This window comes from Eutrema salsugineum, unplaced genomic scaffold, assembly GCF_000478725.1.
Source record: "Eutrema salsugineum unplaced genomic scaffold, Eutsalg1_0 scaffold_5, whole genome shotgun sequence".
NCBI classification, from domain to species: Eukaryota; Viridiplantae; Streptophyta; class Magnoliopsida; order Brassicales; family Brassicaceae; genus Eutrema; species Eutrema salsugineum.
The window spans coordinates 1,414,625-1,433,099 of NW_006256612.1; the positions used below are offsets into that span (position 1 = coordinate 1,414,625).

An 18,475-nucleotide genomic window follows, 5' to 3' on the forward strand; every position below is an offset into this window, starting at 1 on the left:
CTTTGTGAAGGTTTAATTTCTTTGATTTGAATAAATAGAAGTTACTTTTTTAGGTTTTACTTCTTTGGTTTGGTTGGATTAGATTAATTTTATCTGATTTCCTTGAGGCTTGGAGCCATGCATGCGACGGTTAACAAGATTATACCCTGTAAAATCTTGCCTCAATTTTATTTCATGCTCATACCGTTATGTTCCACAGCTAAACTCAAATAATATCAAGCTTCTTGGAAATTTAAGTTGTAATGTAGCTTTTTGGCATCTTAAAATTACTTTATTTTTTTATTAGTACTAATCCTATTTAAGACACTTACGTGTCATAGAAAATTTTATTTGTTTTTATAACTTTGTTTCCTTGCCGCTACGCTTTACAAGGAGGAAGTGGAGAGCCGCATAGACAGTCGTTGCCGGCGAACACACTTGCCGGGAACTTTGTCATTGGAAGTTTTCCACAAAGATGGTTTTGACTCATGTTTAGCTCTCTCAGTCCAGCCACCGATGCCGGCACCTTCCCAAATACCAAGTTCCTTGACAGATCCAGCGTTTGAAGCGTCCTTACTAACGTCAGCTTCCCCAAGTCGAATTGTAGTTTGTTCCCGGACGCAAAGAACTCGTCGAGAACCTCCCCTTGGCTCAAGAACCTTGTTGGATTCCCTGAAATCTCGTTTTCTGATAGATCAATTCGAAAAAGAGAACTGATTTTCATTGGCTTCCAATCTTCTATTATCATCTTGATCCCGCATTTAGCCAACTTAAAATTTGAGATGACAGGTGAGGAAGTCACCCATTTCGGAATAGTTTTCAGATGAAATCGGTTGTATGACAGATCTAGATCGCGAATGCCGTTAACAAACTTCAAGGCTGGAAGTGGGCCGGTTAGACGGTTGTGCGAGAGTCTGAGTTCAAAATGTAAGACCGCGAAAATCCGATTGAAATCACGAATAGAAAATAGCAATATTATAAACGATATGTTAAGGTAAGAGATTAAAACGAGAGTTTGAAAACCGATTGAAAACAGACGAAAACACGGAGTCGAGATATGATCTCTTTCCTTAACTCAATAAATCGCCCGTAATGTGTGACGGTTTGTTGCGATTTTTGAATCCCACGATACAACCGTGATGAGACTATTACGCAACACCCGTAATAGAATCTGCGAACTAAAATACTACGCTATAACTCTCGAGACACTAACGATATTAAGACGAGAGGGATTTGCTGTGTGTTTGGAGTATTCGAAAATTCGATTCCTAATTCGATGATATAGAATGAGAGAAGAGGGCGTCTATTTATACTGGAAGGTTCAGCTTGATCCGCAAGGAATAAGTTTTTGCGAAAAGGAATATTACGAGATATTCTCCTATTTCCGCGAGTAAAAGGATTCGGAAATCTTCCGTTATTATCTGGACGCAATCTTTTATTTCTTAAGATTTATCTTTTCAATATGCAAATTAAAAAATGCAACGAGCAACGAGCCCGAGCCCGAGCCCAAGCCCGAGCCCGGCACCGGCACCGGCACCGGCACCGGCACCGGCACCGGCGACGGCGACGGCGGCGGCGCGCGTAGGTGTTTTTGCATAATGCCCTTTTACTTCCACAATGCTGTTGACCCTTATTGTGAGAATGTCATATTTATACAAGATATTTTTCTCCTTTGTGAGCAATGTGGGACAAATACACTTCTACTAAACTTCCACTTTTAGTTATAGCCGGAACATTTCATTTCCATAGGCTCAAACCCAAATCTCAAATGAATTTATAAGGCTCATTTGCTTATTAAACTTCATTTCTTATTCACACACAAACTCAATATTACAAATCCAAATGCTTATTAATATTGGGTTCCAACACAAAAAGACCAGTCAGATTGGCAAAACTCATGGGCACGACCCCTGAGAACTTATTCCTAGAGAGATCCAATGTGGATAGCCTCTGGAATCTTGATAAATAGTTAGGGATCGTCCCTGAAAGATAGTTCTGGTTCAGATAAAGGTATGTGAGAGTCGGTGCCAGAGATGCAATGGACGGAGGAAGTTCCCCGGAGAGTCTATTCCGAGAGAGATCGAGCAGTGTGAGCTTCGTCATGTGTTTAAAAATATCAGGGATGGTGCCAGAGAACTGGTTGCCAGCTAGAACTAGCCAAGTTAACCGAGTCAAATTGGATATTGAACTCGGGATTGGACCGGTGAACCGATTATTTACAAGTTGGACATCTACAACCTTGCTTAGTGCGCCTATGTTAAGCGGAAGGGGACCAGAGAGACGTGTCCCCGTGATGTGAAATGCTTTTAGCTTTGGTAATTTGAAAAGAAATTGGGGAAAAGATCCTGTGATTTTACTAGAGAAAAAGATAACCTTCTCGAGGTGCTGAAGTTTGGCCAGCAACGGTGAGATAGTTCCCTGGAGATAGCCTCCTCCTCCTTATATTGTCAGTTTGGTGACGCGGGTGCTGGTTTCGCAACCCACACCCGTCCATGAGCAGCAGTCAGTTCCTTTCTTCCAATCACTGAGAATGCCTGAAGGATCTCGGGTTATACCCGATTTGAAAGCCAAAAGACCCGCCTCATCATCAGGATGACACGTGGTTGCTCTGGTCGAACTTAAACAATGGGAAAGATAACGGCCACAAAGATGAAGATAGTGAAAGAGAAAGATTTCATGGTGGTTTTGTGTGGTGAGACTCTCAGAAATAACTCGTACGTAGCTACCTATTAATAGATATGTATTGAGATCGATCATCTTGTTATAAATCTTATCTTCCGAAAGCAACTTGTACGTAGCTATTCAATTATTAACAGAGCAACATCAACGACTCGAGAACTGCCGATTTTAAGCTCTATCATTTCATTTTCTCTACCGCAATTTTTTTCGAATAAAAAAAGTTGTATTCAAGAGCATTTTTTTATATTTTACACAGTCACGTTTCGAAAGAAAGAGTTGACGTTTGACCGAACCATTTGCATGTGGCAATAATAGTAGTGTCCGTAACTAGTGGTTAATTATCATCTCTGTCTCCACCATGCATGCTTGAAAACACTCTTTCTCAAGAGCCAATTATTACGTTATATATATTATTATTTTCAAGGATCACGTGTTTTTTTTAATCTGAATTAGATCTTAACAAAGTAAAGAAATATAAAATCAAAACTTGCATGAATATAGATAGATCTAAACAAAGTAAATCATATTGTAAAAAAAAAAATCATATTGTAAATTGTATATACAAAATCCCAATATATTGTTTTACGACGGATTAACAGGTTAATTATATATAATCTTGATGGATTAATAGAGTTAATTATAATCTTGAACTGCGGAATAGTTTAAGCTCGATCATTTCATTTTCTCTCCGCAAAATTTTTTGATATAAAAAATTGTATTCAAGAATATTTTTTAATTTTACATAGTCACGTTTCAAAAGAAAAGTTGATGGATTTGGACGGTTGGCAATAATCACTATCTCCACCATATAAGCTTGAAAACACTCTTTCTCTAGAGCGAATTATTACGTTACATTATTATTTCCAAGGATCACATGTGTTTCTTTGAATTCGTATCTAGATCTTAACAAAGTAATGAAATATAAAATTAAAACATATATGAATATAGATCTAAACAAACTAAATCATATTGTAAATTGTATATATACACAAAATCGATCCTAACATATTTTTCAAGACGGATTGGTCGGCGTTCTCAACTCAGCTGGAGAAGTTTTGGGGGTTGAAGGCTAGTTTGGTTCTGTTAGGATAAAGATGCTTTATTTCTCTCTTTCTTATATTCTTCATGTTTGAATGTTAAAGCACACTGTCCAACATACAATAGTACATCACGATCTTGCGATATCAGTTTTGTAAACTCTATTAATTAATGTTTTTTTATTAATACAAATTTAATATGGACCTACAAATCCAACCAAATTCATAATTTCCTTGCCGCTAAGTTTTACAAGGAGGAAGTGGAGAGCTGCACAGACAGTCGTTGCTGGTGAACACACTGGCCTGGAACTTTGTCACCCGAAGCTTTCCACAAAGATGGTTTTGACGCAAGTTTATTTTTTTCACTCCAGCAACTGTCTCTGACACCCTCCCGAATACCAAGTTCCTTGACAGATCCAACGTTTTCAGCGTCTTCGAGAACGATTTCAGCTTCCCCAAGTCAAACCTTAGTTTGTTCTAGCAGATCCTCTGCCTGGTTTAAGAACCATGCTGGACTTCCTGAGATCTCGTTTTCTGAAAGATCGATGTAAGAAAGAGATTTGATTCTCTTTTGCTTCCAATTGTCTAGGCTCATATTGATCCCACATTTAACCAGAATCAAACTGTAGATTTCAGGCGACGAAATCCATTTAGGAATCGTTTTCATCTAAAACTGGTTGTACGATAGATCCAGAGAGCCGATGCCATCAACATGTAAAAGTCGTGACTCCACAAGGCAAGATGGGTTACACATGGAAGAGCGGGAATAACACAAGTTTGCAAGTGACACGTAGGATGCAGGATGAATGCTGACGTGGCACTACTGATCCAAGGAAAGGAAGAAGATCCTCATAACAAGAAAGGAAGATCAGAATCTTAACAGAAAATGGAAAGGAGATATACTCGAGACAAAAGGGTATAAATCCCAAGGGAAAGGGGCTCGGTAGGTTTGGCCGTCCCGAGCAAGAATTGAGAGAGCAACATTCACAAGAAGCTGAGTGAAAGGTGAGGTTCTTGGTGAGTGATTGTAATCTAGTTGCACAATTGTTGTTGTGTTAGGTTGGGTAGATTAGGAATTGGTTAGTGTCGAATTGCTGTGCAAGGTCGTGTAAAACTGATTAGACAGATCATTTATGACTGTCTAAGTGATTTCTAATAAGAGGCAAAAATGTGTTTTGCAAAATCAGTGTGTTCAACATATAGTCTCTGTGTTATATCCTTTACATTTGGTATCAGAGCGGGTTGCCTATCTAGATCAGTGGAACTATATCAGGTTTAGATTCTGTGGTGACTATGGATATCATGGAGACCTCCAAGGAATTGATTGCTGTGCATAAGCCACTGATACTTCGTGCAGGGAACTTTGGTCATTGGAAAGCTCGTATGCGACATCATATCAGGGCCATTGACGAGGACGCTTGGACCGCTGTGGAACAAGGATGGGAGTACCCAACTGTTGTGTCTGAGGATGAGAATGGGAAGAAAATCCTGATTCAAAAACCCAAGAACACCTGGACTGAAACTTAAAAAAACCTTTCGAAGTTTAACTCTAAGGCTATTTCTGCTATCTTTGCTGCTGTTGATCTGGACGAATTTGGGATCATCCAAGGGTGTGATTCAGCAAAAGAAGCCTGGGATACTCTGGTGAATCATTTTGAAGGCGACACAAGTGTTAAGAGGACTCGAATTGATCATTTGGCTTCTGAATTCGAGAACCTCAAAATGAGTGCGGATGAGTCAATTGCGAGTTTCACCACCAAGCTGAGCACTATTGCGAATGAGGCTGCTGTCCTTGGGAAAACATACAAGGACAAGAAGTTGGTCAAGAAGTTGCTTAGATGTCTACCTCCGAAATTTGCAGCTCACAAAACTGTTGTGAAATACTCTATGGATACAGACAACCTGAAGTTTGACAAACTTGTTGGTCTACTTAAGGCAGAGGAAATGGAGGCAACAGATGATCAGAAGAGTTGTCAGAAGGGTATTGCCTTCGCAGTTACTGATGACTATAAAAGGATGATGCAGGTGGAAGAAAACCTTAGTCTTCTTGCTAAGAACTTCAACAAGATGCTCAAAAGAGTTGAAAAGGGGCAAAATCGATTCACCAAGGTTCAAAGATCAGATTCGGATCGAGGAAATTACAAGAGGACCGAAAGTGACCGTTCTGGAAAGAAACGAGACCTGCAGTGCCATGAGTGTGAAGGTTTCGGCCACTTCAAGAGTGAGTGTCCTTTGACTAAGAGGAAAGAACTGAAGTGTGGAGAGTGCAAAGGTTTCGGACACACCAGAGCCGAATGTCCTAACAATCTGAAAAGTAAGGACAAGTCCATGATCGTGTTTGAAGACTCTGACACTGATGAGGAGGAGGAACCAGAAACCGAGAACCTTATGCTTAACTTTATGGCATTAACGGTTCAAGATGAGAAGAAATCTCAATCGGCACTTACAGATTCGGAGTCTGAATCAGAAGAGGATGACATAGATCCCAAGACAGAATACCGCAAACTGTACGACAACTGGGTGAAGTTGAGCACAGAAAATCTTCAGTTAGTAAAAGACAAGGCACTGTTGAAGGCACAGCTCAACATCTTTGAAATGGAACGAACGCCTCTATCAGCTGATGAATCTGACAAGTCAACCGACTTGAAGGGTGAAGTGGACTTGGACCTGAAGGATGAGTTAGCTAAAGAGCAAGAAAGAAGGAAGGTTCTTGAAGATAAACTCGACAATCTGAGGGAGGTTGTGTGTCTTGAAAAGGAGAAGGCAAGAGAGCTTCAAAGTCAGCTGGTTGAGAATCATAAAAAGATCAGGATGCTCAACACTGGAGCTGAGTCTCTGGACAAGATTCTGTGTGCTGGACAACCTCTGAAGAAGAATTAGGGTTTGGGATATTCAGGAGGAGTTCTGATAGATCGTCCCACGACACAAGCTGGTACAATTCCAGTTTTTGTTTATGGAGGAACATCTGTGAGTGAACTGTCAAAGGAGTGTGCTGGAAAGTCATCTGTGAGTGAACCTTCAAAGGAGGGTGCTGAAAAGCCCCAGGTTATAGAAAAATCTGTCACTCAGGAATCAAAAGAAGAGACCATGTGTCTGAAACAAGAGACAAAGGTCAAGCCAATCAGTGGTGGGAAAAAGAAACGAGTCTGTTTCTTTTGTCACAAACCGGGCCACATTAAGAGGAGATGTTTCAAACTGAAGAAAATTATAAAAAAGGCTTGGAGCCAGCGCCAGTGTTACCCAGAACCAAAGCACTTTGGAAAGGTGTGGATTGACAGACGAATTATGTACGGAGATCAGGCGACAATTTGTGAGACTCAAAAGGACTTAACTGAGAAAACTGTCCTTTGTAACTTGTCCAGGATCTCAACCACTGTTCCAAAAGTTGTGAGCAATGTTGCCTACACCTCAACTGATGGTGAAGCAGAGGGTGCATGGTATTTTGATAGTGGGTGTTCGCGACACATGACCGGAGTCCTGGAAAGCTTTGATCAATTACAGAAAGTCAAAGGAGGACAGGTTACCTTTGGTGATGGAGGACATGCAAAGATTCTTGGTGTTGGCAATCTTTGTGGTGAGGAACAACCACAGCTGGTCAATGTGTATTATGTTCATGGCTTGAAGGCAAACCTAATCAGTGTCAGTCAACTTTGCGATGAGGGCTTGAAGGTAGTATTTACACGTAAAGAGTGCCAAGCTCTGGATGAGAATAGCAACGTGGTTCTTTATGGTATACGGTCTGGTAACAATTGTTACATGTGGAGTACATCGAACAAGTGTCTTTCAGCTCGCGAATCCCAGTTGGACTTGTGGCACAAACGGTTAGGTCACATGAATGTCAAAGGATTAAGTAAACTGGTGAAGGCAGAAGCCGTAAGAGGAATTCCAAACCTTGAGAACTCCACAGATACCGTGTGTGCAGCATGCCAAAAGGGAAAACAGATAAAGGTCCAACACAAGCCTCTGAGTGAGATTCGTTCATCACGAATTCTTGAGCTAGTGCACATGGACCTTATGGGACCAATCCAGACTGAGAGCATTAATGGTAAAAAGTACATCTACGTACTTGTTGATGACTATTCAAGATACACATGGGTCAGGTTTCTGAGAGAAAAATCTGATGCAACTGAAAGCTTCAAGATACTTGCGCTGCAGCTGAAAACAGACAAAGGTGGCATTATACAGATTCGAAGTGATCATGGTGGTGAGTTTCAGAATGATGCATTTGAAAAATTCTGTCAAAGCCAAGGAATCAAACACCAATACTCAGCACCTCGCACTCCTCAACAGAATGGTGTAGTGGAGAGGAAAAACAGGACTCTACAAGAAATGGCCAGGGCTATGTTACACGGAAATAATGTGGCTCCACGTTTTTGGGCTGAAGCAATAAACACAGCGTGTTACATCATTAAGCGTGTGTACGTGAAGCCTGGAACTCAGTCGACTCCCTACGAAATATGGAATGGCAAGACACCGAATCTGAGCTACTTTCATATCTTTGGCTGTGTTTGCCATATTCTCAATGACAAGGACAATCTTGGAAAATTCGATTCAAGAAGTGACACAGGAATGTTCTTGGGCTACGCAGTGAACAGTAGAGCTTTCAGAGTGTATAACTATCAAACTAAAATGGTAGGATAATGCATAAATGTTGTGTTTGATGATCAGAACACGTGTGTTCTTGAAGAAGTCATATCTGATGAAACCGGAACGTTTGACAATGGTGTGTCACACACTGAAGCCCAGGTTGATGAAGGATCTGCCGAAGGTGAAGAACTCAGTGGTGCACATGACCATATTGTGGAGCAGAACCAAGAGTCGGTCCACAAGAATCACTCCTCTGATGATGTCATCGGTGATGTTTTTGGTGAGAGAAGAACCAGAAACAAAAAGATTGACTTCAAAGCCATGGTCAAGCTAGCCTGCTTCATATCATTCTTTGAGCCTACCACAGTTCAACAAGCTCTAGATGATGATTTCTGGGTTGCAGCATGTCACGAAGAACTGGAACAATTCGTGCGACTTGATGTGTGGGACTTAGTGCCACCACCACCCAATGTCAACATTGTGGAGACTAAGTGGATATTCAAAAACAAGACTGATGAGGACGGCAATGTCATCAGAAACAAGGCACGACTGGTTGCACAAGGCTACTGTCAGATTGAGGGGATTGATTTTGACGAAACTTTTGCTCCGGTTGCTCGTTTGGAATCAATTCGCCTCTTGTTTGGGGTTGCCTGTAAATTGAAAATCACTCTTTATCAAATGGATATGAAGTGTGCATTCTTGAATGGTCTGCTTCAGGAAGAGGTATATGTGGCTCAACCCAAGGGCTTTGAGGATCCTGAATTCCCGAACCATGTCTACAAACTGAAGCGGGCACTCTATGGTTTGAAACAAGCTCCTAGAGCTTGGTATGAACGACTGGCTCAGTTTTTGATGAAAGCCGGATTTCAGAGGGGAAGTGTGGACAAGACGCTATTTATCCAAACCATGCGCCGAGACATCCTGATTGTTCAAGTGTATGTTGATGACATAATCTTTGGTGCCACACAACAGAGCTTGGTTGATCAGTTTGTGGTGACAATGACCAGGGAATTTCAGATGAGCATGGTTGGGGAGTTGAGCTACTTCCTTGGGTTACAAGTCAAACAAACTTCTGAAGACATCTTTGTTTCCCAAAGCACCTACTCGAAGAATCTTGTGAGACGGTTCGAGATGCAGACAAGTAAAAGTGCTACCACCCCCATGAGCACTACGAACAAACTGTCCAAGGATGAAGGAGGACAGCATGTTGATGAGAAACTGTACCGTGCCATGATAGGGAGTTTGTTGTACCTTACTGCAAGCCGACCTGACATCTGCCTGAGTGTTGGCCTCTGTGCACGCTATCAGGCATCACCACGTGTGTCACACTTGAATGCTGTCAAGCGTGTGATCAAATACGTTAAAGGAACCTTGGATTATGGGGTGCATTACACAAAGGAAACTAATGTAAATCTTGCTGGTTTTTGTGATGCAGATTGGGCTGGGTGTCTAGATGACAGAAAGAGCACGTCCGGCGGCTGTTTCTTCTTGGGGAACAATATGGTATCTTGGCACAGCAAGAAGCAGAATTGCGTGTCATTGTCCACTGCAGAAGCTGAATATGTGGCATTGGGGAGCTGCTGCACTCAACTGCTCTGGCTGAAGCAAATGCTTGCTGACTATGGTATCACTTCTGACTCTTTCCTTGTTAAGTGTGACAATAAAAGTGCAATTGATCTCACAAAAAATCCTGTTCAACATTCTCGCACAAAACATATTGATACCAGGCATCACTTTGTTCGAGGTTTAGTAGAGGATAAACTTGCAGTTATTGAACATGTTGCATCTGAGTCACAATTAGCTGATATCTTTACAAAACCCTTAGACCTGAACAGTTTTCTTCGACTGCGAAAGGCCTTAGGGGTGTGTGAGTTTTGAGTTTGCGTGTTACGCAGGGGGTGGTGCACGGTTCATGTATATTTGGTGTACGTTCTTCAAAAACCTCTCTTGGTAAATCACCTGTTGAACACCTCTCCTGGACTCTAAGTCTCTGCTTGTGGGGAGATGTGTCCCGGTATGATTGTCACTCAGATTGGACTGAGGTGTCACCACACTTTAAGTCTGACTCTGATCACTGGCATGATCGGGGAAGCCGATGTGAGAGTGCATGCCACGGTGAGGATGGTCTTAACTACCAGCCTGTTTTCGATCTGTTCGTTTGGTGTGTGTGAAAGCTACTCAGCTGAGAAAGCTGCACTTAGTTGGGCCAGCAGTGATCACAGAGATCTACCTTCAGCATGTGCAAAAGAAAAAAAAAATTTTAATAACGAAAAAGGGGGGTTAACACAAAATTTATGCACATCGTATGGTGTATCACTCAATTTGAATAAGTGTGAATGCTCCTCAGCTGGGGGAATGCAGCACTGTGATGATCTTGCATAGAATCTGATGGTACATCTCTGTGATTCATTGTTGCGGTAGGACCATTCGACTGTGATGGCTGAAGTGCACACCTGGCAATGCTCTCCTGTTAGCCTCGATCAAACACGTCTTCTCTTGACTGCAGTGACTGAAAAAGGGAGAGATGCTGGACAGCTGATGGAATGTGTGAAGGCTCCTTGGCTAAGGGTATGCCACACATTCCCACCCAGAGAGTGAGTTAGCTGATAAATATTGATTTCTGTTTGCCTATGGTGTACCACCCTCACTAACTAAAACCGCTGTGTTTACTCGCTCACACATAGAAGCAAGTGATATTCTTGGTGTGTGTTACTCAGGGTGTGATGTGTTCCAATTTCGAGCATGGGGTCCTCCTATCTTGAACCTTGTACATTTGTGGGCCTTGTTGATTTTTTTTTTTGGCATCGACATTTGTGAGGATTTTTGGTTGTTGCACTTATTCTGGGCTTCTGGCCCATTTGTTACACTAATTGTGGGCTGAGTTTGTGTTTAACTAGGGTTCTTTCCCGCGATCCTTTAAAAGGTGGAGGGTGACGTTTCGTGTGTCACGAACCCTAATCGTGTGGTACTGTCTCGAGCCGCTTCTGTCTCTCCATCTTGGGTCACAATGCCGCGCAACACTCGCTCCGCCACTGCCAAGTTGCTTGCCTCCGCAATCGATGCTTCGCGTCGCCGTTCCCCAGCGGACGAAGAAACTCTCGCTGAAGCCCTTCTGCGTCTTCGAGCTAAACAGAAGGCTCTATCTCGCTCCGGGAAAGCACCAATTGAAATTCCAAGTGCTGAAGAGGACGAGAGTGAGGATTCCTCTGCTGCTGATGAGTTCAACCATCTGTTTGCCGGATCGCGGGCATCTCCGGTGGATTTCTCAAATCCCTTTGCCCCCTCTGCTGGTGATGAGATGGACGAAGACTCTGCTGAGGACCTTGAGGCCTTTGTGGATCCCCGTGAGGCAGATCACCCGCTTTACCTGGCTCTTGAGGCTCGCTACTCTGAAAATCGTCGTGAGCAAGTGGTGCGAGATCGCATGCATCCGGAACTTACGCGTCCACGCTTGCGACCCATCGACAACTTTTCCTCTCTAGCTGCTAAGGACAGGTTTGTCTCCTTTCGTCTTCGTTCTTTCCACAATCAGAAGTATCTCCCTCTCGATGATTCAAAACTCGTGGGAGCACGCAAGATCATTGATGATGCGGGTTTGATCTATACGGTACTCGATGTGGAACCCTACAAACCAACTGTTGTCCATGAGTTTTATGCCAATCTGGGGGATTTGGAATATCACCTTGGCACGAACCGCCTTTATGTCCGTGGCTTGATGTTTGAATTTACACCGGAAATCATTAACAAGATGTTCTTGGTTGATGACTCATTGCCTCATGGTGAGTGGGAACGAATCAACATTGATGAAGCTGTCCAGTGTGTGTCCAGCGGTCGTAAGCATCGGTGGGAAGGCTTTCGCTCCCGGCACCTTACTCCTCTCCATGGGGTTATCTACAAGCTGTGCTGCTGCAACTGGATGCCGACAACCAACAATACCACCATGGTTAAGGATCGCATTCGTCTTCTCGCTCACATTGTGCAAGGACATAAGATCAATTTTGGTCGGTTGGTGTACGACCAAATTCTGACCGCCGCTCGGACTCTTGAGATGGTAAACAACAAGCTGATGTTTCCCAACCTCATCTTCCAACTCCTCAGTTTTCAGCACACGGTTCCGGGCCATCGAGGCGATCAACCTCTTGCTGGTTTTCCTCTCAAGATCACTTTGGATCCGAAAGCTGGGAAGGGCTCTGGCGATGATGAACCTCAGACGGCTCCGTCTCTTGCTGCTGATTTGGACCAGCTGGCTACGTGGCTCAAACGAGTTCAGCTCCGGGTTCGAGGTAAGTGTCTCAGATTTGGTCATCTTGCCATGTTTGTGTATTTTTATCTAAATGTGCACTCAAGCAGGGGGAGAATATGCTGAGTTAAGGGCGACTGCAAACGGTGATGGAGATGAGGATCGTTCGGTTGAAGGGGAGCAGAGTGGTGGCGCATCAGCTGAGGGGGAGAATAGCGACGACACGAGTGATGATGGAAACTAGATGCATTTTTAGATGTATTTTAAGTTTTCGTTACTATGTCTCATCCCTGTGTCTTATGCTTGAACCTTGTTTGAGTTGTTGTGCTTTTGGTTTGATTTTCGGTTTCTAAAAGCTTGTCTGGACTTATGGATGTTTGGCTTTAAAAGGTGTTGGAATGTCCTTCTGGCTCATTGAATATCCTTATTGTTTTGGATAGTTTGTATGTGCGTGTTGGTTGGTATTTTCAGGAAAGCTTGGAGTATCACATTCAGATAAAAAGGGGGAGATTGTAAGAGTCGTGACTCCACAAGGCAAGATGGGTTACACATGGAAGAGCGGGAATAACACAAGTTTGCAAGTGACACGTAGGATGCAGGATGAATGCTGACGTGGCACTACTGATCCAAGGAAAGGAAGAAGATCCTCATAACAAGAAAGGAAGATCAGAATCTTAACAGAAAATGGAAAGGAGATATACTTGAGACAAAAAGGTATAAATCCCAAGGGAAAGGGGCTCGGTAGGTTTGGCCGTCCCGAGCAAGAATTGAGAGAGCAACATTCACAAGAAGCTGAGTGAAAAGTGAGGTTCTTGGTGAGTGATTGTAATCTAGTTGCACAACTGTTGTTGTGTTAGGTTGGGTAGATTAGGAATTGGTCAGTGTCGAATTGCTGTGCAAGGTCGTGTAAAACTGATTAGACAGATCATTTATGACTGTCTAAGTGATTTCTAATAAGAGGCAAAAAGGTGTTTTGCAAAATCAGTGTGTTCAACATATAGTCTCTGTGTTATATCCTTTACACAACAAACTTCAACGCAGGAAATGTACCGGTTAGAAGATTCTGTGATAGTCTGAAATGGAAAAAGCTGGTCATGTTGGCGAAACTCATGGGCACGACTCCAAAAAACCGATCCCTGGATAGATCAAATGTGGAGAGCGCATGAAATCTTGATAAATAGCTAGGGATCGTCCCTGAGAGGTTGTTCTGGCTCAGATCGAGGTACGTGAGAGTTGGTGCAAGGTATGGAATCGACAAAGGAAGTTTCCTAGAGAATCTGTTCCGGGAGAGATCGAGAGCTGTGAGCTTCGTCATGGAGTTGAAAATATTTGGGATGGTTCCAGAGAGATGGTTGCGCCAAGACTAAGCCAAGTTAACCGAGTCAAGTTGGATACAAAACTCGGGATCAGACCGGTGAACTGGTTATCATCAATAGTGATATCTGTAAGCCTTAGTGCACCGATGTTGGGTGGAGGGGGACCGGAGAGACGAGTGCCGGAGATGCGTAATACGGTGAGATTTGGTAAGTGGAAAAGGAATTGAGGAAAAGAACCAGTGATCTTAAGATATGTGAAAGAAACGTCCTCCAGATGCTGAAGTTTGGCTACCAACGGTGAGATGGTTTCCCCGAGATAGCCTCGGCCAAGAGAGGTATCTCCTCCGGATATCAACAGTCCGGTGACACAGTCCGTGATTCATCTGACACCGAACCAGGAGCAACATTTAGTTCCTTTTTTCCAAGAGTTGAGAAGGCCCACAGGATCTCGGGTTATACCCGATTTGAAAGCTAAAAGACCCGCTTCGTCATCAGGATGACAGGTGGCTTCTCCGGTGGAACTTAAACAATGGAGAGAGATAATGGCGGCAAAGATGACTATTGTGAAAGAGAAAGAGTTCATGGTGTTGTGTTCAGACTTAGAGAAGCAACTCGCGCATGACCTATTAATAGAGTAGGCACCATGAAACTCTTCCTCCTCCTCTAGACCTCCATTATCTTCAACTCGCGCTTGATTCAAATAAGGAATCATTTTTTCTCGCATTTTTTTGTCGGCAGCATTGTTTTTTATTTATTGTAAAAAAATTATCTTATCGAGAGCAACTTGTACGTAGATATTAATAGAAAACAAAATTTACCTTTTGAGTCAAACAATAAGATCGATCATTTTATTTTCTCTTTTTTAGTCAAACAAAATTTACCTTTTGAGCCTATTATTTTTAGTTTTTCTGACCAACGTTAGTTCACATCGGTACATGAATGAGTTACCAATGCTCGTTTAATCCAGTTCAGCTAAGTTCAGCTAAATCGGCGCAGAATGTCTGAAAATATGGGAAAAAATCAATAAAAATGAAATATTCCTAGGTCAGTTTTGAGAAAAATAAGAAACTACTTTTATCAAGATTCAAGAAAAGTAAGGAAATCTATGAAAATTAGGCTGGCATTATCATAATTTTTGACTAGCAGACCTAAGAGCATAATCATCGCTATATACCATTAGGGTATCTTATTCTATATTTTAATAATAAACTAAATTTAGTGACCCAAATAAAAGACCCCTTCGTTTTGTAAGTTTATTGCTATATACCCATTTGTGGTTCTTAAAAAAAAAAGATATTTTTTAAAACGATACAAATTACTTCATTAAAAATTACAGAATACAAACTTGAATGAAGCATCAAGGAGAGGTTCTTGTTGACTATTCAACAAGTCAACAAAGTTTGATAGCTGAGAAAATGAAAATGTGGAAGAAAAATCCATTGAAATGGAGAGAAGAGAGAAAGTAGTGAAGTAATGAAGTAATGAAGGAGAAGAGAGAAAGTAATGAAAAGCAAACTTCGATGTAGAACTGAAGAGAGAAAGAAATGAAATAGGCAAAAGAATGGATAAGAAAAAAGAAAGGAGTTGGATTTAAGAACTACACAACTCTGATCTTCTTTAACGAATATCAAGGAAAAGAAGGAGGAGTTGCATTGATCAACTCTAACCACAACGACATGACATGAAATTTTATTTTGGCATTCAAAACCTATCTAACAATGCTTTTATGACCATTATCTAACTTTAACAAGCATTTATTGTAATGCTAACTCTAACTAACTATTCTAACCAAGCCTTTTACCAACTTCTACAAATGTAAATCTTACCAGGTTTGTCCGCAGGTTGACTTTAAGACTCAACTCCTTTAAACTTGCCTCGCCTGTCCGTAACATATAAACCTCCACTTGTCTCGCCTTTTTCCAGGAGTGTCTCGCATTCAAAGGAAAAACAACATTGGTTACACTTCTATTTCAAGCAAAAACAATCCCAAGCAAACTAAAACAATCCCAAACAAAAACAATCCCAAACAATCTCAAGCAAATTGTAACCCGGAGCAAAAACAATATCAACTTCTATTTACACTTTATCAAAACCAATCTCAAGCATACAATGTGACTGAACTTCTTCTTGTTGAAACTACGGGACTGTTCTTGTTGAACATATAAAGCAGACCAGTTTAGTTAAAAGTCTATATCTAGATTAATCATTCACATAACAAATAAACTCTACTCAGCAATTAATCATTCAAGCTTCCTTTGTGATTCTTAAAACACAGATTGTTGATATCCAGGAATTAATAGAAACATAGTGATGAGGGAAAGCAAACGAGGTTAATACAGAACAAGAACTTCAAACCATCAATCATACACCATAGCCATAAACTATCAATAATGATCTAATCAAAATGATGAAGAAGAAATAAACAAACCTATCTAAACAAGTAAATTCTAGAACTGATTATTGAGATGTCCGATGAAACGAGGAGAGAAGGCAAAAAGAACGAATTTTTACTGTCGAAAAGTTAGTCCGATCATCCGATGCTCAAAAACCAACGACGGAATAGGCCGATCATCCGTCGATTGAGATGTCCGATTTGTCACCTTTGACGGAGATATGAAGATGTTTTTTGTCGGGGAAGAGAGATGACGGAGAGAACGAAGACCCATTTTTTCCCCCATTTCAAAAAACCAATGAAATTGTGACACATAGTGGGTGGAAACCGTCTCTTATTGTTGCCAAATAAGAGACGTATTCAAAATATTTGAGGCCCATTGGATTAAATTTAGAGACAATTTGCTAAATATACCTAAGACCAGTCAAAATTTGATAGAAAGGAAAAACAGTGAATCAGGTGAAAATTTTGAAATCAAAATCATGGCAGATTACAAAAAGAACCTTTGAACTAACTTTCTCTATTTTACTAACTCTATTTTTTATTTAATTTAAATGACGAGAGAAAAGATAATATTGACTTCTATAGGTTCCTGTAGATAGCATGGTTCCTGTAGATAGCATAGGTATACTTGTAGGCTTTTGAAAACCACAAAATATAACAGCTCTGAAATTTCTCTTTCATCACTCTTCTTTATTTAAATATAAGTTATACAATTACATAACTTCTTATCAAACTACATACTTTGTTAGCATGGTAAGTTTCTGTATTCTTGAAACAAAAATGATTTTCGTATTCTTTGACACCTCTGAGTTGCTATATTTGATTCGAATCAAATATATCATAACCCGTTAACATATATGTTATACAGATACATGAAACGTTAGCAGTCTAAATAACTCTTTAGCGTGCTGCTTTTATCTGATATATGTTAACATATAAGTTATATAATTACTTAACATGTTATGAAGCTATATAATTTGTTAGTGTGCTTAATTTCAATTGCTATAATTGGCTTATCGAGTATTAATTTAAATCTATTTTGTGTAATAATATAGTTAACATGTTAAGTGAAATATTAGAGATATATCAAAATAATTATATGGTATAATAAATGAATTGTAATCATCTGTAAAATATATTAGCAATCTAACACTCAATTTAGAAACCTAAATCAAAATTCAAAAATGATTTAGAGTGAGTGCAGCTTTCAGATTTAAAGATAACCAGATATATATTATACAACTATATATTATTTTGATATGTTAAAACATTTGTTAGATGGTACAAACATTTGTAGCTTCTTATTTGTCAAATTAACATTTTCCAACATCACTCATCGAGATCTCTGCTTCAACAATCTCTCTCTCAATCTCAGGTCCATTATTTTAGAGAAGAAACAAAATTTCTAATTTACATCAACAGATACATAAGCTCGAAGAAAATTGAAATCAAACAAGAGAAATTTGAAAATTGAAATCAAACTAGAGAAAATTTACATCTCGAGAAAATTGAAGTCAAACCAGAGAAAGTTCATACTGCAGAAGCTTGAAGAACACGATGAACAATAGCTGAGATACGCTTTGGAACATTTGAAAAAGAAAAACAACAACAAAAAAGTTTGCAATCAAATTTTTGTGGAGAAGCTTAGAAAGAAAGAAGAAGAAGATAAGGAAGATAAGAAAGAGAGAGGTGAGAGAGACTGAAAATATATTTAGCTGGGACCTCAGATATGTAGGGGCTAATAAATAAAATTGAACAAGGATTGAATAGTTCATTTTCCTTTTTAGCAAATTATGAATAGTAATAGGTATATATGACACATTTACTTTTAAATTTAATAGCATATAATGATAAGAGACCCATAAAATCTCTGCGATGATCATGGTCTAAGAAACCGAGCTTAAACTTCCGACTTAAACTTCCTAGTTTTGTATTTTTTTAACTGCCAATTTTTGAGATCATTTTCGATGGTAAATTACCCTCATGGGTTCTTACCAATTTTTATTTATAAATTTTGATTAATTGAAAGTTTAGAACTTTTTTATGTATCTTTAATTTTTTTCTTCTCCAATAGTTGAACTTTATTAGAGGTTCTTAAAAACAAATAGTTAATATTTTAAAAAGAGAGATTGTCGAGGAGAGAGTGTCTAGATTCTTTTAGCCAATACCTACTTTGCACGTAACGCTAAGACACGGGTCCTTAAATCCTTATTTAAGAATCTATCCTAAATTTATTCACCTT

General features: G+C 40.3%; 2 pseudogenes; both read right to left on the reverse strand.

Moving 5' to 3' along the window:
- Positions 1-358: 358 nt before the first annotated feature.
- Positions 359-2,657, reverse strand: LOC18991688 (annotated as a pseudogene).
- A 1,278-nt stretch (positions 2,658-3,935) lies between these two features.
- On the reverse strand, positions 3,936-14,421 carry LOC18991690 (annotated as a pseudogene).
- Positions 14,422-18,475: the final 4,054 nt, after the last annotated feature.